The sequence below is a fragment of the Phyllobates terribilis genome, unplaced genomic scaffold (assembly GCF_046119375.1).
Source record: "Phyllobates terribilis strain yellow unplaced genomic scaffold, ASM4611937v1 Scaffold_6__1_contigs__length_29720123, whole genome shotgun sequence".
Classification (NCBI taxonomy): domain Eukaryota; kingdom Metazoa; phylum Chordata; class Amphibia; order Anura; family Dendrobatidae; genus Phyllobates; species Phyllobates terribilis.
Genome location: NW_027362766.1, coordinates 8178209 through 8197001, shown reverse-complemented (window position 1 = coordinate 8197001; position 18793 = coordinate 8178209). Strand labels below are relative to the sequence as shown.

The 18793-nt window shown below is 58.1% G+C and overlaps 1 protein-coding gene across 8 annotated transcripts in view; it reads right to left on the bottom strand.

Moving 5' to 3' along the window:
* Positions 1–17231, bottom strand: part of PBXIP1 (PBX homeobox interacting protein 1) — a 70088-nt gene extending 52857 nt beyond the window's left edge. For all 8 annotated transcript variants that reach the window (XM_073637312.1, XM_073637320.1, XM_073637317.1 and 5 more), the window contains exon 1: positions 17077–17231. The gene's annotated coding sequence lies outside the window, so the exon portion shown is untranslated. The remainder of the gene's footprint in view (positions 1–17076) is intronic.
* Between the last annotated feature and the right edge of the window lie 1562 nt (positions 17232–18793).

Below are 18793 nucleotides of genomic sequence, written 5' to 3'. Positions count from 1 at the left end.
CTGTGTATAGATGGCTACGTGCGACCTCTCGCTGTGTATAGATGGCTACGTGCGACCTCCCGCTGTGTATAGATGGCTACGTGCGGCCTCCCGCTGTGTATAGATGGCTACGTGCGGCCTCCCGCTGTGTATAGATGGCTACGTGCGGCCTCCCGCTGTGTATAGATGGCTACGTGCGGCCTCCCGCTGTGTATAGATGGCTACGTGCGGCCTCCCGCTGTGTATAGATGGCTACGTGCGGCCTCCCGCTGTGTATAGATGGCTACGTGCGGCCTCCCGCTGTGTATAGATGGCTACGTGCGGCCTCCCGCTGTGTATAGATGGCTACGTGCGGCCTCCCGCTGAGTATAGATGGCTACGTGCGGCCTCCCGCTGAGTATAGATGGCTACGTGCGGCCTCCCGCTGTGTATAGATGGCTACGTGCGGCCTCCCGCTGTGTATAGATGGCTACGTGCGGCCTCCCGCTGAGTATAGATGGCTACGTGCGGCCTCCCGCTGAGTATAGATGGCTACGTGCGGCCTCCCGCTGTGTATAGATGGCTACGTGCGACCTCCCGCTGTGTATAGATGGCTACGTGCGGCCTCCCGCTGTGTATAGATGGCTACGTGCGGCCTCCCGCTGAGTATAGATGGCTACGTGCGGCCTCCCGCTGAGTATAGATGGCTACGTGCGGCCTCCCGCTGAGTATAGATTGCTACGTGCGGCCTCCCGCTGAGTATAGATGGCTACGTGCGGCCTCCCGCTGAGTATAGATGGCTACGTGCGGCCTCCCGCTGTGTATAGATGGCTACGTGCGGCCTCCCGCTGTGTATAGTTGGCTACGTGCGGCCTCCTGCTGTGTATAGATGGCTACGTGCGGCCTCCTGCTGTGTATAGGAGGATTACGTATCAGCTCATATTGTATATAGGGTCTCATACTGTATATAGGGGGATGTCAGCATACTTAATTGTACTCAATATTAAGTTATACAATTAATGTAAAAAACTAATTATAATTAATATATTAATATTGTGCAGAATTAATTTCACATGACCTATCAAAGGGGGATCATGTGACATCTCACGTGATACAGTGTGTGTGTGTGTGTGTGTGTGTGTGTGTGTGTGTGTGTGTGTGTGTGTGTGTGTATGTGTGTATGTGTGTGTGTGTGTGTGTGTGTAGGGGGGGGGGGGGGGGCGCCATACCTTCTAAACTGCCCAGGACCCTGGCTACTCTTAATCCACCCTGACCCTGAATGTTGACTTATCTTTGTTTGGAAACAATCATGTTTACTATGTGTGAAGACCCGGGGTCTTCTACTACTCAGACAACACAGGGTGCGGGTAAAACAGTGAGGCAATACTTTACTGAACCACAAACCGGACAATAAACAGGTAGAACAGTCCCAACAAATACCCAAGATGGTGCAACATTACACAGTCTCACCCTTCCTTCTCCGCCCGCCTGGGATAGAACAGCTGTGACTTTGGGACTTCCAGGGCCGACTACCTCAACCAGTGGCCCCCCGCTTCTGGCGGGCCCCCACCGAGAGAAGGTAGCGGCAAGCTTAGAAAGATAGCAATCTGGCTTCTCTGAATGTCTCCATGGGTTGAAGGCAACAGGTGGGTCCACCCTGGCAACCCCAAACAACATATCCATGGGGCCAGGTGACTTCTTCGTTTCAACTTGGTCTCCCCAAAATGTATCCATGTCTCTCTGATGGTTAATGGATAAGATCCGAATCTTTCCAGTCAGGGCGGTACCCTTAGACTAGAATCATGTAGAATACAAATCTGTGTCGTACCCTTAGACTAGAATCATGTAGAATACAAATCTGTGTCTCTTTGGGTAATGCCATGCAATCCATCTGCTGTCTGACTGCTACAAAAACACATGTTCCTTCTGCTTCTCTGGGCTCTCTTTCCATCTGTGTTGCAATAAGTCTTTCCCACACCTGGCGTGACAGTATCCATGTCTCTCTGATGGTGAATGGAGCAGATCCGAATCTTTCCAGTCAGGGCCGATACCCTTAGGCTAGAATCGTGTAAAATCTAAATCTGTGTCTCTTTGGATGCCATGCTATCCATCTATTTTCCTGAAGGATGTCTCTCATTCTCCTTGTAAAGTCTTTCTGATGCTCCTTGATTCTGCTTGCAGCACTACAGACATCCTTGTTTATATTTACATCTGTGTTAGGTCATCATTCACAGTTAAGAGGTAAACGTGCTTGGCTCACCAGGTCTCATTGTTTGAGCTAATCAATTTACATAGTTATTGTAAATAAACATCTAGCTGACTTTTAGTACAATTTGTCATTAGCATAGTAAACATGATTGTTTCCAAACAAATAGAATTCAACATTCAGGGTTATACAAATACTGGTCTGTGTTAATCAACTAAAAGAAGAACACAGGTTAAAAACTCAACATAAAAATAAAGTTATACTGCTCTTGCCATCAGAAAGTATGTCTGGCATAATTAAGATTTTACGCTGTATCATCACAAACCCCATGACCGGTCACATCTAGTGGAGGCAGCTCATACATAGTATGGTCATGGAGGCGCCCCATTCCTCTACCAGGAGCTCACTAATGCCAGGTCAAGCGGAGGTACCAGCGGGACAGAATACAGTGATTACTGAGTGAGCTGCTGCACTGGCGCCACTGTTACAGCGGTGGTGAGCTCCCGCTCCCCAGCCTCGTTACAACAGTGGCGCGCGCCCGCTCCCCAGCCTCATTACAGCGGTGGTGCACTCCCGCGCCTCGTTACAGCGGTGGTGCGCTCCCGCGCCTCGTTACAGCGGTGGTGCGCTCCCGCGCCTCGTTACAGCGGTGGTGCGCTCCCGAGCCTCGTTACAGCGGTGGTGCGCTCCCGCGCCTCGTTACAGCGGTGGTGCGCTCCCGCGCCTCGTTACAGCGGTGGTGCGTTCCCGCGCCTCGTTACAGCGGTGGTGCGCTCCCGCTCCCCAGCCCCGTTTCAGCGGTGGTGCGCTCCTGCTCCCCAGCCTCGTTACAGCGGTGGTGCGCTCCCGCTCCCCAGCCTCGTTACAGCGATGGTGCGCTCCCGCTCCCCAGCCTCGTTACAGCGGTGGTGCGCTCCCCAGCCTCGTTACAGCGGTGGTGCGCTCCCGCTCCCCAGCCTCGTTACAGCGGTGGTGCGCTCCCGTTCCCCAGCCTCGTTACAGCGGTGGTGCGCTCCCGCTCCCCAGCCTCGTTACAGCGATGGTGCGCTCCCGCTCCCCAGCCTCGTTACAGCGGTGGTGCGCTCCCGCTCCTCAGCCTCGTTACAGCGGTGGTGAGCTCCCCAGCCTCGTTACAGCGGTGGTGCGCTCCCGCTCCTGCGCCTCGTTACAGCGGTGGTGCGCTCCCGCTCCCCAGCCTCGTTACAGCAGTGGTGCGCTCCCGCTCCCCAGCCTCGTTACAGCAGTGGTGAGCTCCCGCTCCCCAGCCTCGTTACAGCGGTGGTGCGCTCCCGTTCCCCAGCCTCGTTACAGCGGTGGTGCGCTCCTGCGCCTCGTTACAGCGGTGGTGCGCTCCCGCTCCCCAGCCTCGTTACAGCGGTGGTGCGCTCCCGCTCCCCAGCCTCGATACAGCGGTGGTGCGCTCCCGTTCCCCAGCCTCGTTACAGCGGTGGTGCGCTCCTGCGCCTCGTTACAGCGGTGGTGCGCTCCCGCTCCCCAGCCTCGTTACAGCAGTGGTGCGCTCCCGTTCCCCAGCCTCGTTACAGCGGTGGTGCGCTCCTGCGCCTCGTTACATCGGTGGTGCGCTCCCGCTCCCCAGCCTCGTTACAGCGGTGGTGCGCTCCCGTTCCCCAGCCTCGTTACAGTGGTGGTGCGCTCCTGCGCCTCGTTACAGCGGTGGTGCGCTCCCGCTCCCCAGCCTCGTTACAGCGGTGGTGCGCTCCCGTTCCCCAGCCTCGTTACAGCGGTGGTGCGCTCCCGCTCCCCAGCCTCGTTACAGCGGTGGTGCGCTCCCGCTTCCCAGCCTCGTTACAGCGGTGGTGCGCTCCAGCTCCCCAGCCTCGTTACAGCGGTGGTGCGCTCCAGCTCCCCAGCCTCGTTACAGCGGTGGTCCGCTCCCGCTCCCCAGCCTCGTTACAGCGGTGGTGCGCTCCCGCTCCCCAGCCTCGTTACAGCGGTGGTGCGCTCCCGCTCCCCAGCCTCGTTACATCGGTGGTGCGCTCCCGCTCCCCAGCCTCGTTACAGCGGTGGTGCGCTCCCGCTCCCCAGCCTCGTTACAGCGGTGGTGCGCTCCAGCTCCCCAGCCTCGTTACAGCGGTGGTGCGCTCCTGCGCCTCGTTACAGCGGTGGTGCGCTCCCGCTCCCCAGCCTCGTTACAGCGGTGGTGCGCTCCCGCTCCCCAGCCTCGTTACAGCGGTGGTGCGCTCCTGCGCCTCGTTACAGCGGTGGTGCGCTCCTGCGCCTCGTTACAGCGGTGGTGCGCTCCCGCTCCCCAGCCTCGTTACAGCGGTGGTGCGCTCCCGCTCCCCAGCCTCGTTACAGCGGTGGTGCGCTCCCGCTCCCCAGCCTCGTTACAGCGGTGGTGCGCTCCCGCTCCCCAGCCTCGTTACAGTGGTGGTGCGCTCCCGTTCCCCAGCCTCGTTACAGCGGTGGTGCGCTCCTGCGCCTCTTTACAGCGGTGGTGCGCTCCCGCTCCCCAGCCTCATTATAGCGGTGGTGCGCTCCCGCTCCCCAGCCTCGTTACAGCGGTGGTGCGCTCCCGCTCCCCAGCCTCATTATAGAGGTGGTGCGCTCCAGCTCCCCAGCCTCGTTACAGCGGTGGTGCGCTCCTGCGCCTCGTTACAGCGGTGGTGTGTTCCCGCTCCCCAGCCTCATTATAGCGGTGGTGCGCTCCAGCTCCCCAGCCTCGTTACAGCGGTGGTGCGCTCCAGCTCCCCAGCCTCGTTACAGCGGTGGTGCGCTCCAGCTCCCGAGCCTCGTTACAGCGGTGGTGCGCTCCAGCTCCCCAGCCTCGTTACAGCGGTGGTGCGCTCCAGCTCCCCAGCCTCGTTACAGCGGTGGTGCGCTCCAGCTCCCCAGCCTCGTTACAGCGGTGGTGCGCTCCAGCTCCCCAGCCTCGTTACAGCGGTGGTGCGCTCCAGCTCCCCAGCCTCGTTACAGCGGTGGTGCGCTCCCGTTCCCCAGCCTCGTTACAGCGGTGGTGCGCTCCCGCTCCCCAGCCTCATTATAGCGGTGGTGCGCTCCCGCTTCCCAGCCTCGTTACAGCGGTGGTGCGTTCCCGTTCCCCAGCCTCGTTACAGCGGTGGTGCGCTCCTGCGCCTCGTTACAGCGGTGGTGCGCTCCCGCTCCCCAGCCTCATTATAGCGGTGGTGCGCTCCAGCTCCCCAGCCTCGTTACAGCGGTGGTGCGCTCCCGCTCCCCAGCCTCGATACAACCGGGAACCCCTGAGGCTTTCTGCAGAGAGTGATGCAGCAGGGTGCGAGCCGCTTCCTCTGACAAAACTTCGGATGTGATTGAGTAAAGGTCTCCTTCCTCTGACATCACCCTGTTGTGTATAGCCGGGCCCATCACCCCTGTGCCCACAGAGCGGCGTGGATATACCCCGATCTAGTGACTTTCCTTGGGGTCCTTTCTTGAATGTCCTACGGCTGGTGGCCCACGAGGACATTTGCCTGGATTGTGGCCCCTTGCTCACTTCCTGCCGCCACCATGGCGGGTGTGCAGCCCCTTCTCCAGCAGCACTGATCGGCTGTCACCGTGTGTGTGCTGTGCACGTGGTGGCGGGTGTATTTACAGCGTGCAGCATTATGAAGTTGATATAACCTGGATCTGGTTAAACAGACACTCACCCTGCTCCACGTATACGGTGTGGCACGGCCGGACGCTCACCCTGCTCCACGTATACGGCGTGGCACGGCCGGACGCTCACCCTGCTCCACGTATACGGCGTGGCACGGCCGGACGCTCACCCTGCTCCACGTATACGGCGTGGCACGGCCAGACGCTCACCCTGCTCCACGTATACGGCGTGGCACGGCCGGACGCTCACCCTGCTCCACGTATACGGCGTGGCACGGCCGGACGCTCACACTGCTCCACGTATACGGCGTGGCACGGCCGGACGCTCACACTGCTCCACGTATACGGCGTGGCACGGCCGGACGCTCATGTGGCACCCCAGGGGTCTGGTCTCCACAGTAATAGCAATGTTATGTCTGAGAGCAGGTGGGAGGTCTCTTGGTCAGGAATCCTATGCATGCCACACCTCCTGCCCAGTCCTGGGAGGGGAAGAACTTCCCCTATATAAAACTGGGGCTGAGGCAGGGTTAGAAGAGAAGAGAAGAGTTGAGAAGAAGAGAAGCAGCATAGGAAAGAAAGATCAGGAGCTCTGTGGGAGCAGGCTAAAAGGAATCAGGGGCTGGCAGCTGAAGAGCTCACCCTGATTGAAGAGTTACTACCGGACCCGGAGTCCGAGGCTGTGGGGATTAACCCAGACCCAGCAGCAGAAACCGCCCGGCAGGGGATTTCAGGTCCTCTGGCCAAGAAACCCGAAGGCACGGTCACACGCGTGGGACCAGCACCGCCGTCGTGGAGCGGAAGCCACTAGAAGGCCCCGAGTCACCGGCCATACGGGTGAGCACCACACGGTACACTCAGGGACGTGGGCTACTTTTACCCGCCTCTAGCAAGGTAGCCAGAAGAGTACGATTAGTTGGGGAGGCCTACAACTCCGCCTGGCCAAGGGGGATCCCATCTGCTCAAGGACTGACCAGGCCCCGACCGCTAGCCAGTACTCCGGGAGGGTCTATCTTTGTCACCAGTAAAGACCCTGAACTACACCGCATCGTCTCTGAGTGGTTCCTGCTACCCCCATCATCCACGTCGGCTGCCCTGAGGCCATACCCCTCCCGTTGGGGGTTATACCATCTACGCTGCACTATCCTACCACCGGCCTCAGCGGTCTGCCCTGCAGCGGCAGCTCCATAGCTGCATTCAACGGGTGGCGTAGTCGTCCTATATCTACTGCTAATATACCGCCACTTAGTCTGACTCCCTGGGCACGGACCGGGTCTCCGCCACGAGACTACTACCCCCAACAGGCCCGGCTCCGGGTAGTCCCCGCGTGCGCAACGCTACACCAAGTAGGCCCAGGGGTGCGTCAACTTTTGGCGTAGTCGGCAGGATCTCGTGCCCGCAACCACCGGGTACTGCGTGCCTGAAAAAGACTGTTCAAACTTACCAGTGGTGAAGATTCCCGCCATCCGGCGCCATCTTCAGCCTTCTTCCCGCCATCGGTGAAGATTCCCGCCATCCGGCGCCATTTTCAGCCTTCTTCCCGCCTTCCGTGGAGTTTTCCCGCCGTTGGACGCCATCTTGAAGACGCCGCGCGGGAAGAAGAGGGGCGTGGACTCCAAAAGCGCGCGAGAACTGAAGCCCCGTCTCACGTCCAGACGTCGCGTAAGGTCCTGGAAGGAGCCCAGCAGATGCTGATGTCACAGGAGCGCGACGGAAGGTCCTCAACCCTGACGATCCACTGTGGAGCCGCGGCCTACGGAAGAGGATCATCGCAAGGTAGGCCACGGTCCACTAGGGGGGAGAAAGATGTCGGATACGGAGGAGAGCTTCACTGCCTCAACCCCCGCCAGCGCTACCGCTGCTGCGGTCATGCCTTTCACCATGCCCTATATCCCGGGGGCAGCCTGGCTACCCCAGTACTCAGGGGAGTCACATACCCTGAATGACTTTAAAGAAAAGCTGGATAGCCTCTTCCAGGTGTACCCCCTCACAGAGGAGCAAAAAGTGAGCATCCTGGTGGCCCAACTAACCGGGGCAGCCCAAAGGGAGGTAAAGTCCTGGCCACCTGGGAGGAAGACTGTTGCGGGGATACTAACCCAGCTGAGGGACACCTTTGATACCCGCACCTCAGCCGAGATTAAGCTTAGATTCTATGGGTGCAAGCAGCGAGCACATGAGAGTATAAGGGACTATGCACTAAACCTACAAGAGGCCCTGAGAGCCATTAAGCAGACCGACCCTGACAGCGTGGGAAACGAGGACAGGCTGTTGACCGAGCAATTTATAGAGGGACTATATTGCAATGCCCACCGAACCCAGTTGCGGGCCATAGCCTTACAGGATCCTCATCTGGACTTTGCACAGTTCAAGGACAGAGCCATCCGGGTGCTCCGAGAACCGGCACCGGGTGGCGTTGTGACCCACAGGCGCCCTACTACCGTTTACCACCAGGAGGCGGCGCCCTTGTCGGCAGGGCCTGTGGGGGCTGATGCGCAGACTTTGAACAATGACCCGGCTCCAGACCTGCACCATCAGGTCCAAGAGCTAGCTAAAAGCGTTGCTGCGCTAACCCGAACTGTGCAGTCTTTACAGGTTTCCACTCCAGGGAAGAGCCAGCTGGCATCCGGACCGGAGGACATCCCGTGGCGTCGACCAAGGAGGACCCCACCGGCCAGAGGAAGACCCAGCGACCGATACAACGAGGACGGACAACCCATCTGCCGCCGCTGCAATCAACCCGGACATATGGCAAGGTACTGTCCTTTAAACTGGCACAACCTGGGGTAGAGGGCCAACCCCCAGGAAAAAGATCACCAGGCCCATCGAGCTGGCGCGACAAATATGTGGGAGGACGTCCAGTCTTGCCTGTGGTACTGGATGGCATTCCTATGAGTGCCCTACTGGACACCGGGTCACAGGTCACCACCATCCCGTACGTGCTCTTCAAGCAGTACTGGAATGACTCGGATATAACCCGCTATCCAGACGACGACTTGAGTATCATCGCCAGTAATGGTCAGCCCGTGCCACAGATCGGATTTAAAGAGGTGACCATTAAAATCGGTAGAGTCGAACTGGCAGCACAGGGACTGATCATTGTAGACATTGACAAGCGCGAGAGTCACCCAAAGATAACTCTAGGAACTAATGTGATTGAAAATTGTCTTGCAGAGGTGATTTTCATTTTACAGCAGGTTGCCAAGAACGCCAGCTCCGGCCAGCAGCGAGTGCTCCAGAAAGAGATCCGGGCACTGATGCGACGGCAACAAGTGGAACTCTCCGGCGGTGAGATTGGTAGCGTAAGAATGTGTGACCCTTTCCCTATTGCCATACCCCCGAAAAGTGAAATGATGATTTGGTGCCGGGCAGCTATTGGTCTGAGAGGTAGAGATTACCAGGCCATGGTAGAGCCAGTCTACTCAGACAGTAGGCCCACCATTTTGACAGCCCGGGGGGTGGTTGATGTACGCCATGGGAGGGTACCCGTTCGCATAATAAATATCGGGAAAAGGGAAGTATACCTGCCCCGGTATGCTACGCTAGCCAAATTATATACTATCAACCAAAATTCTATACAGTCTGTGGAACCCTTGCCTCCATCTCACCCGGAGGAAGGTAACGGCTCTACGAAAATAATGGAGGATTGGTGTCAGCAACTACATTTGGGTACTGACTCCACTCCCTCCCACCAGAAACAGGGAGTCTACCGGGTGGTTCAAGAGTACGAGAGAGTGTTTAGTAAACACCCGTTAGACTTCGGGCGAGTCAAGGGGGTAGAACACCACATCCCCACGGGAGACCATCCTCCCATAAAAGAGAGGTATCGACCCGTACCCCCTGCACACTACCAACACGCCAAGGGGATGCTTAGAGACATGAAGGAGGCTGGGGTAATCAGGGATAGCTGTAGCCCCTGGGCAGCTCCACTAGTCTTAGTCAAAAAGAAAGACAACACCATGAGAATGTGTGTAGATTACCGGAAAATTAACCGTATCACACACAAAGATGCGTACCCCTTACCAAGAATAGAGGAGTCTTTGCTGCTTTAAAATCTGCTAACTTCTTCTCCACCTTGGATCTCACTAGCGGGTACTGGCAGGTTCCTGTAGCAGAGGCGGACCGGGAGAAGACCGCATTCACCACCCCGATGGGACTTAGCGAGTTTACCTGCATGCCGTTTGGACTCTGCAACGCACCAGGAACCTTCCAGCGACTGATGGAGTGCTGTCTGGGACACCGGAACTTTGAGACGGTCCTGTTATACCTGGACGATGTCATCGTCTACTCCAAGACCTACGAGGACCACCTGAAACACCTGGCGGAAGTGTTCGAAGCTCTGGCAAGTTACGGCCTAAAGGTGAAACCCTCCAAGTGTCACCTCCTGAAGCCAAAGGTGCAGTACCTGGGACACGTGGTGAGTGATGACGGAGTGGCTCCCGACCCTGATAAGATCACCGCAATTAAGGAATGGCCAAGCCCCTCCAGCGTAAAGGAAGTGAGGCAGTTCCTCGGGTTGGTAGGCTACTACCGAAGGTTCATACCCGGTTTCACCAAGAAGGCAGCTCCTATGCAGGACCTCCTGATAGGCCAGTCCAGGAAGGCCAAGAACCAGAAGCCACCCTTCAGATGGGAGAAGCCGGAAGAAGAGTCCTTCCGCCAGCTGAAGATGGCCCTCACGGGGGATGAAATCCTGGCATACCCGGATTACAGCCAGCCCTTTATCCTCTACACCGACGCCAGTAACATCGGGCTAGGAGCCGTACTGTCCCAGATCCAGCAGGGGAAAGAACGGGTAATTGCTTACGCCAGCCGAAAACTGCGACCCACCGAAAGAAACCCTGAGAATTACAGCTCATTTAAGCTAGAGTTCCTGGCCGTAGTATGGGCAGTCACCGAACGCTTTAAGCACTACCTTGCTGCTTCCCGGTTCACCGTGTACACGGATAACAACCCGTTGACACACCTGGACACTGCAAGACTCGGTGCCCTAGAGCAGAGATGGATGGCCCGCTTGTCCAACTATGAGTTTACAATCAAATACCGGGCAGGACGCTCCAATACCAACGCGGACGCCCTGTCCAGGATGCCGAACCTACCGGACGTAGGGGAAGATTCAGAGGAACTGGAAGAAGTTGAACTCCCCGCGTTCCACCGTCATGGGACTATCCAGTATTCCCACCGTGTAAGGAGTAAGCAATCCGCTACGTTCAACCCGTTACCTCATTACAACTGAGCGGAGACGCAAGACAGTGACCCTGCCGTCCGACTGGTAAAGGAGATGCTGACTCGGCCAGATGCACGCCTTGACCCAGACGCTCCGGAGGAAGCCAAGCAACTGTGGGCTGAGAAGAGTCGACTGTTCCTTTACAAGGGGAAGTTGTGCCGCAGAATGGTTAACTCCCGGACGCATGAACTAATCTGGCAAGTACTGGTGCCAAGAAGAGACGCAGCTATGGTGATGGAGGCATACCACGACGGAGCTGGGCACTTCGGATGGAAGAAGCTGGAGTTTCTGCTGCGCGGGCGGTTCCATTGGGTAGGCATGAGAGGGACCATCGAGAGGTGGTGCAGAGACTGTGGCCCATGCAACTTAAGAAGGAGGGACCGTGCCAGCCAGAAGACTCCCCTGCGGTCTATCATCACCAGACAGCCGTTGGAACTGGTAGCCTTGGATCATGTAAAGCTGACCCCAAGCAGAAGTGGCTACGTCTACGCATTAACCATCGTGGATCACTACTCCCGGTTCTTGGTTGTCGTCCCCGTCAAGGATTTAACGGCTCACACAGCAGCTAGAGCCTTCCAGCAGCACTTCTGCCGTCCGCATGGATACCCGGAGCAGGTGCTGACGGACCAGGGGCCTGCCTTTGAAGCGGAAGTCTTCCAGGAGTTCTGCACCCTGTATGGCTGCCGGAAGATTAGAACAACACCCTATCACCCGCAAACTAATGGACTTTGTGAGAAAATGAACCAGGTGGTGATAGATCTTCTGAAAACATTGCCCCTGGAAGAACGTAGTCTGTGGCCTGAAAAGCTGCCCGACCTGGTGGACCTATACAACCACATCCCTGTAGGTTCCACCAACTGTACCCCGGCTTACCTAATGAGGGCAAGACCTGGTAAGCTTCCTGTTGATCTGGAGATGGGAGTCCTGACACCCGAGGACACTTCACTGGAAGCAGACTGGGACACAGAGAGGCAGCAGCAGTACCGGAAAGTACAGGAGAGCGTGGAGCGAAGTCTCTGTCAAGCTAGGGAAAGACAAGAGAAAACTTACAACCAGTATGCTCCCGCTGTTCCCCTGGTGCCCGGAGAGCAGGTCTTGAAGAGGAAAAGACGGCTCCACAAGTTGGACGACCAGTGGGAGAAGGACCCGTACACCGTACTGCCCTCAAGCCACGACAACCCGAAGATCTGTACAATCAGTAAAGACGGAGGGGAGACCACAGCCATTGTATCCCGGGATCACCTAAAGAAGTGTCCCGAACAGCTACGGAACCCTGAAGAGGAACAAGAGGACCCTCGACCCGTAGAGGAAAGGGAAGATATGGTTAGTACTGTGCTCGGAGACTTCCCTCGGTCTTGGACTCAAGTCAATGGTGCTGTTGTGGTACCCGTCCTCACGTTCCTCCAACCAGCATCCCAAGTGCCTACGGAGACACAGGTAGAACTGGAAGAACAGCCGGTCCAGGAGGCAGAAGACCCTACACAAGCAGACCCGGAGAATCAACCCTCTGCTTATAGTGAGCCTGCCATACCCCTAGTGAGCCAAAGAGTCCGTAGACGGCTGCCCAGTTTACCCTTGACAGCTCCTATACCCTGTAGCTCAGGACCAATCAACCAGCTCCGTAGGTCCACTAGGGTCACTAGAGGCCAGTTGCCCATACGTTGGAGGATCTAAGTGTTTAGATTGTTTATTAATGTTTACCTGTCTATTGTTGCTTGTGTATAATTTTGTGTTTCTAGTTATTTATAGGAGTCTTTGGTGGATTTACCGGGAATCCTTTGTGTACATATGTTGGAGCGTAACCAGGAATGGACTAAAGACTGTTAAGGACTCGGGGTAGGGCAGACCCCTACCTGGTTACGGCTCCCGGTCTCTTGGTGAAATGGACACCTTTGTTTTCTTCAAAGACTGCACCCGGTTGCGGACACGCCGTGACCATCATAATGTGTTTTTCTTTGTTATGCTGTTTTTGTTTATAACTTGTTATGTTACAAAAGTATGTTTAGTCCCGGAGTACTAAATTTCACTAGGGGGGAATGTGGCACCCCAGGGGTCTGGTCTCCACAGTAATAGCAATGTTATGTCTGAGAGCAGGTGGGAGGTCTCCTGGTCAGGAATCCTATGCATGCCACACCTCCTGCCCAGTCCTGGGAGGGGAAGAACTTCCCCTATATAAAACTGGGGCTGAGGCAGGGTTAGAAGAGAAGAGAAGAGTTGAGAAGAGAAGCAGCATAGGAAAGAAAGATCAGGAGCTCTGTGGGAGCAGGCTAAAAGGAATCAGGGGCTGGCAGCTGAAGAGCTCGCCCTGATTGAAGAGTTACTACCGGACCCGGAGTCCGAGGCTGTGGGGATTAACCCAGACCCAGTAGCAGAAACCGCCCGGCAGGGGATTTCAGGTCCTCTGGCCAAGAAACCCGAAGGCACGGTCACACGCGTGGGACCAGCACCGTCGTCGTGGAGCAGAAGCCACTAGAAGGCCCCGAGTCACCGGCCATACGGGTGAGCACCACACGGTACACTCAGGGACGTGGGCTACTTTTACCCGCCTCTAGCAAGGTAGCCAGAAGAGTACGATTAGTTGGGGAGGCCTACAACTCCGCCTGGCCAAGGGGGATCCCATCTGCTCAAGGACTGACCAGGCCCCGACCGCTAGCCAGTACTCCGGGAGGGTCTATCTTTGTCACCAGTAAAGACCCTGAACTACACCGCATCGTCTCTGAGTGGTTCCTGCTACCCCCATCATCCACGTCGGCTGCCCTGAGGCCATACCCCTCCCGTTGGGGGTTATACCATCTACGCTGCACTATCCTACCACCGGCCTCAGCGGTCTGCCCTGCAGCGGCAGCTCCATAGCTGCATTCAACGGGTGGCGTAGTCGTCCTACATCTACTGCTAATATACCGCCACTTAGTCTGACTCCCTGGGCACGGACCGGGTCTCCGCCACGAGACTACTACCCCCAACAGGCCCGGCTCCGGGTAGTCCCCGCGTGCGCAACGCTACACCAAGTAGGCCCAGGGGTGCGTCACTCACACTGCTCCACGTATACGGCGTGGCACGGCCGGACGCTCACCCTGCTCCGCGTATACGGCGTGGCACGGCCGGACGCTCACCCTGGTCCACGTATACAGTGTGACACGACCGAACGCTCACCCTGCTCCACGTATACGGCGTGGCACGGCCGGACGCTCACACTGCTCCACGTATACGGCGTGGCACGGCCGGACGCTCACCCTGCTCCACGTATACGGCGTGGCACGGCCGGACGCTCACACTGCTCCACGTATACGGCGTGGCACGGCCGGACGCTCACCCTGCTCCACGTATACGGCGTGGCACGGCCGGACGCTCACCCTGCTCCACGTATACGGCGTGGCACGGCCGGACGCTCACCCTGCTCCACGTATACGGTTGTGACATGGACGCACCCTCACCCTGCTCCAAGTATACAGTGTCACCAGGGTGGTGCTCTACCACTAGACTGGATGACAAGCTGGGAGTTGTAGTCCAACCATACCTGACCACACTGCTGGGTATCATGTGGCCCCTCATCTCTGTCCTGTGGCCCCTCACCTCTGTCCTGTGGCTCCCAGGGCTCCTGTAGCCCCTCACTTCTATCCTGTGGCTACCAGGGCTCCTGTGGCCCCTGACCTCTGTCCTGTTGCTCCCAGGGCTCCTGTGGCCCCTCACCTCTGTCCTGTGGCCCCAGGGCTCCTATGGCCCCTCACCTCTGTCCTGTGGCTCCCAGGGCTCCTGTGGCCCCCCTCACCTCTGTCCTGTGGCCCCTCACCTCTGTCCTGTGGCCCCTCACCTTTGTCCTGTGGCCCCTCACTTCTGCCCAGTGGCCCCTCACCTCTGTCCTGTGGCCCCTCACCCCTGTCCTGTGGCCCCCGGGGCTCCTGTGGCCCCTCGCCCCTGTCCTGTGGCCCCTCACCTCTGAACTGTGGCCCCTGGGGCTCCTGTGGCCCCTCACCTCTGAACTGTGGCCCCTCTCCTCTGTCCTGTGGCCAGTCACCCCTATCCTGTGATCTCCTCACCCCAGTCCTGTGGCCCCTCACCCCTGTAATGTGACCCCTCACCTCTGTCCTGTGACCCCTCACCTCTGTCCTGTGACTCCTCACCCCTGTCCGGTGGCCCCTCACCCCTGTCCGGTGGCCCCTCACCCCTGTCCTGTCGCCCCTCACCCCTGTCCTGTCGCCCCTCACCCCTGTCCTGTCGCCCCTCACCCCTGTCCTGTGGCCCCTCTCCCCTGTCCTGTCGCCCCTCACCCCTGTCCTGTGGCCCCTCTCCCCTGTCCTGTGGCCCCTCTCCCCTGTCCTGTGGCCCCTCTCCCCTGTCCTGTGGCCCCTCTCCCCTGTCCTGTCGCCCCTCACCCCTGTCCTGTCGCCCCTCACCCCTGTCCTGTGGCCCCTCTCCCCTGTCCTGTGGCCCCTCTCCCCTGTCCTGTGGCCCCTCTCCCCTGTCCTGTCGCCCCTCACCTCTGTACTGTGGCCCCTCTCTCCTGTCCTGTGGCCCCTCACCCCTATCCTGTGGCCCCTCTCCCCTGTCCTGTGGCCCCTCTCCCCTGTCCTGTGGCCCCTCTCCCCTGTCCTGTGGCCCCTCACCTCTGTCCTGTGGCCCCTCTCCCCTGTCCTGTGGCCCCTCACCTCTGTCCTGTGGCCCCTCTCCCCTGTCCTGTCGCCCCTCACCTCTGTCCTGTGGCCCCTCTCCCCTGTCCTGTGGCCCTCTCCCCTGTCCTGTGGCCCCTCTCCCCTGTCCTGTGGCCCCTCTCCCCTGTCCTGTGGCCCCTCTACCCTGTCCTGTGGCCCCTCTCCCCTGTCCTGTGGCCCCTCTCCCCTGTCCTGTCGCCCCTCACCCCTATCCTGTCGCCCCTCACCTCTGTCCTGTGGCCCCTCTCTCCTATCCTGTGGCCCCTCACCCCTGTCCTGTGGCCCCTCTCCCCTGTCCTGTGGCCCCTCACCCCTGTCCTGTGGCCCCTCTCCCCTGTCCTGTGGCCCCTCTCCCCTGTCCTGTGGCCCCTCACCTCTGTCCTGTGGCCCCTCTCCCCTGTCCTGTGGCCCCTCACCTCTGTCCTGTGGCCCCTCTCCCCTGTCCTGTCGCCCCTCACCTCTGTCCTGTGGCCCCTCTCCCCTGTCCTGTGGCCCCTCTCCCCTGTCCTGTGGCCCCTCTCCCCTGTCCTGTGGCCCCTCTCCCCTGTCCTGTCGCCCCTCACCCCTGTCCTGTGGCCCCTCTCCCCTGTCCTGTGGCCCCTCTCCCCTGTCCTGTCGCCCCTCACCCCTATCCTGTGGCCCCTCTCCCCTGTCCTGTGGCCCCTCTCCCCTGTCCTGTCGCCCCTCTCCCCTGTCCTGTCGCCCCTCACCTCTGTCCTGTGGCCCCTCTCCCCTGTCCTGTGGCCCCTCTCCCCTGTCCTGTGGCCCCTCACCCCTGTCCTGTGGCCCCTCTCCCCTGTCCTGTGGCCCCTCACCCCTGTCCTGTGGCCCCTCTCCCCTGTCCTGTGGCCCCTCTCCCCTGTCCTGTGGCCCCTCTCCCCTGTCCTGTGGCCCCTCTCACCTGTCCTGTGGCCCCTCTCCCCTGTCCTGTGGCCCCTCTCCCCTGTCCTGTGGCCCCTCTCACCTGTCCTGTCGCCCCTCACCCCTGTCCTGTCGCCCCTCACCTCTGTCCTGTGGCCCCTCTCCCCTGTCCTGTGGCCCCTCTCCCCTGTCCTGTGGCCCCTCTACCCTGTCCTGTGGCCCCTCTCCCCTGTACTGTGGCCCCTCTCCCCTGTCCTGTGGCCCCTCACCCCTGTCCTGTGGCCCCTCTCCCCTGTCCTGTGGCCCCTCACCCCTGTCCTGTGGCCCCTCTCCCCTGTCCTGTGGCCCCTCTCCCCTGTCCTGTGGCCCCTCTCCCATGTCCTGTGGCCCCTCACCCCTGTCCTGTCGCCCCTCACCTCTGTCCTGTGGCCCCTCACCTCTGTCCTGTGGCCCCTCACCCCTGTCCTGTGGCCCCTCTCCCCTGTCCTGTGGCCCCTCACCCATATCCTGTGGCCCCTCACCCCTGTCCTGTCGCCCCTCACCCCTGTCCTGTCGCCCCTCACCCATGTCCTGTGGCCCCTCTCCCCTGTCCTGTGGCCCCTCACCTCTGTCCTGTGGCCCCCGGGACTCCTGTGTCCGCCTCCTTCGCCCTCGGACTCTCCGTTCCTCTTCTTTACAGTTTCGTCACTTTCCTCCAACTTCTGGAGAATAGACCGCAGAACCACGTGACTGCAGCCGGCCAATGACAGCGCCCATAGAGCAGCCGGTTACCAGTGTGGATCAGCCCCGCCCCTAGCAACGAGAAGAGAGGTGATTAACCCTGCACGTGCCAGGAGTAAGTGACAGCGACAGGTGGATGACAGCTGCAGATCCAAGAGGGGAGAGGAGGCCGCGGGTGAATAATGGGGGTTGTAGTTATCTGTCCTGCATAGTCCTAGATTGTTCTTTTCGTTATCCTTCCACCTTTAACATAAAGAACTCTGGGGTCAGGGATGATGGGAGTAGTGATACATTGTGTGATAGGAGATTAGATTGTGAGCTCTGAGGTCAGGGATGATGGGAGTAGTGATACACTGTGTGATAGGAGATTAGATTGTGAGCTCTGGGGTCAGGGATGATGGGAGTAGTGATACACTGTGTGATAGGAGATTAGATTGTGAGCTCTGGGGTCAGGGATGATGGGAGTAGTGATACACTGTGTGATAGGAGATTAGATTGTGAGCTCTGGGGTCAGGGATGATGGGAGTAGTGATACATTGTGTGATAGGAGATTAGATTGTGAGCTCTGGGGTCAGGGATGATGGGAGTAGTGATACATTGTGTGATAGGAGATTAGATTGTGAGCTCCGGGGTCAGGGATGATGGGAGTAGTGATACACTGTGTGATAGGAGATTAGATTGTGATCTCTGGGGTCAGGGATGATGGGAGTAGTGATACATTGTGTGATAGGAGATTAGATTGTGAGCTCTGGGGTCAGGGATGATGGGAGTAGTGATACACTGTGTGATAGGAGATTAGATTGTGAGCTCTGGGGTCAGGGATGATGGGAGTAGTGATACATTGTGTGATAGGAGATTAGATTGTGAGCTCTGGGGTCAGGGATGATGGGAGTAGTGATACATTGTGTAATAGGAGATTAGATTGTGAGCTCTGGGGTCAGGGATGATGGGAGTAGTGATACACTGTGTGATAGGAGATTAGATTGTGAGCTCTGGGGTCAGGGATGATGGGAGTAGTGATACATTGTGTGATAGGAGATTAGATCGTGAGCTCTGGGGTCAGGGATGATGAGAGTAGTGATACATTGTGTGATAGGAGATTAGATTGTGAGCTCTGGGGTCAGGGATGATGGGAGTAGTGATACACTGTGTGATAGGAGATTAGATTGTGAGCTCCGGGGTCAGGGATGATGAGAGTAGTGATACATTGTGTGATAGGAGATTAGATTGTGAGCTCTGGGGTCAGGGATGATGGGAGTAGTGATACATTGTATGATAGGAGATTAGATCGTGAGCTCTGGGGTCAGGGATGATGGGAGTAGTGATACATTGTGTGATAGGAGATTAGATTGTGAGCTCTGGGGTCAGGGATGATGGGAGTAGTGATACACTGTGTGATAGGAGATTAGATTGTGAGCTCTGGGATCAGGGATGATGGGAGTAGTGATACACTGTGTGATAGGAGATTAGATTGTGAGCTCTGGGGTCAGGGATGATGGGAGTAGTGATACACTGTGTGATAGGAGATTAGATTGTGAGCTCTGGGGTCAGGGATGATGGGAGTAGTGATACACTGTGTGATAGGAGATTAGACTGTGAGCT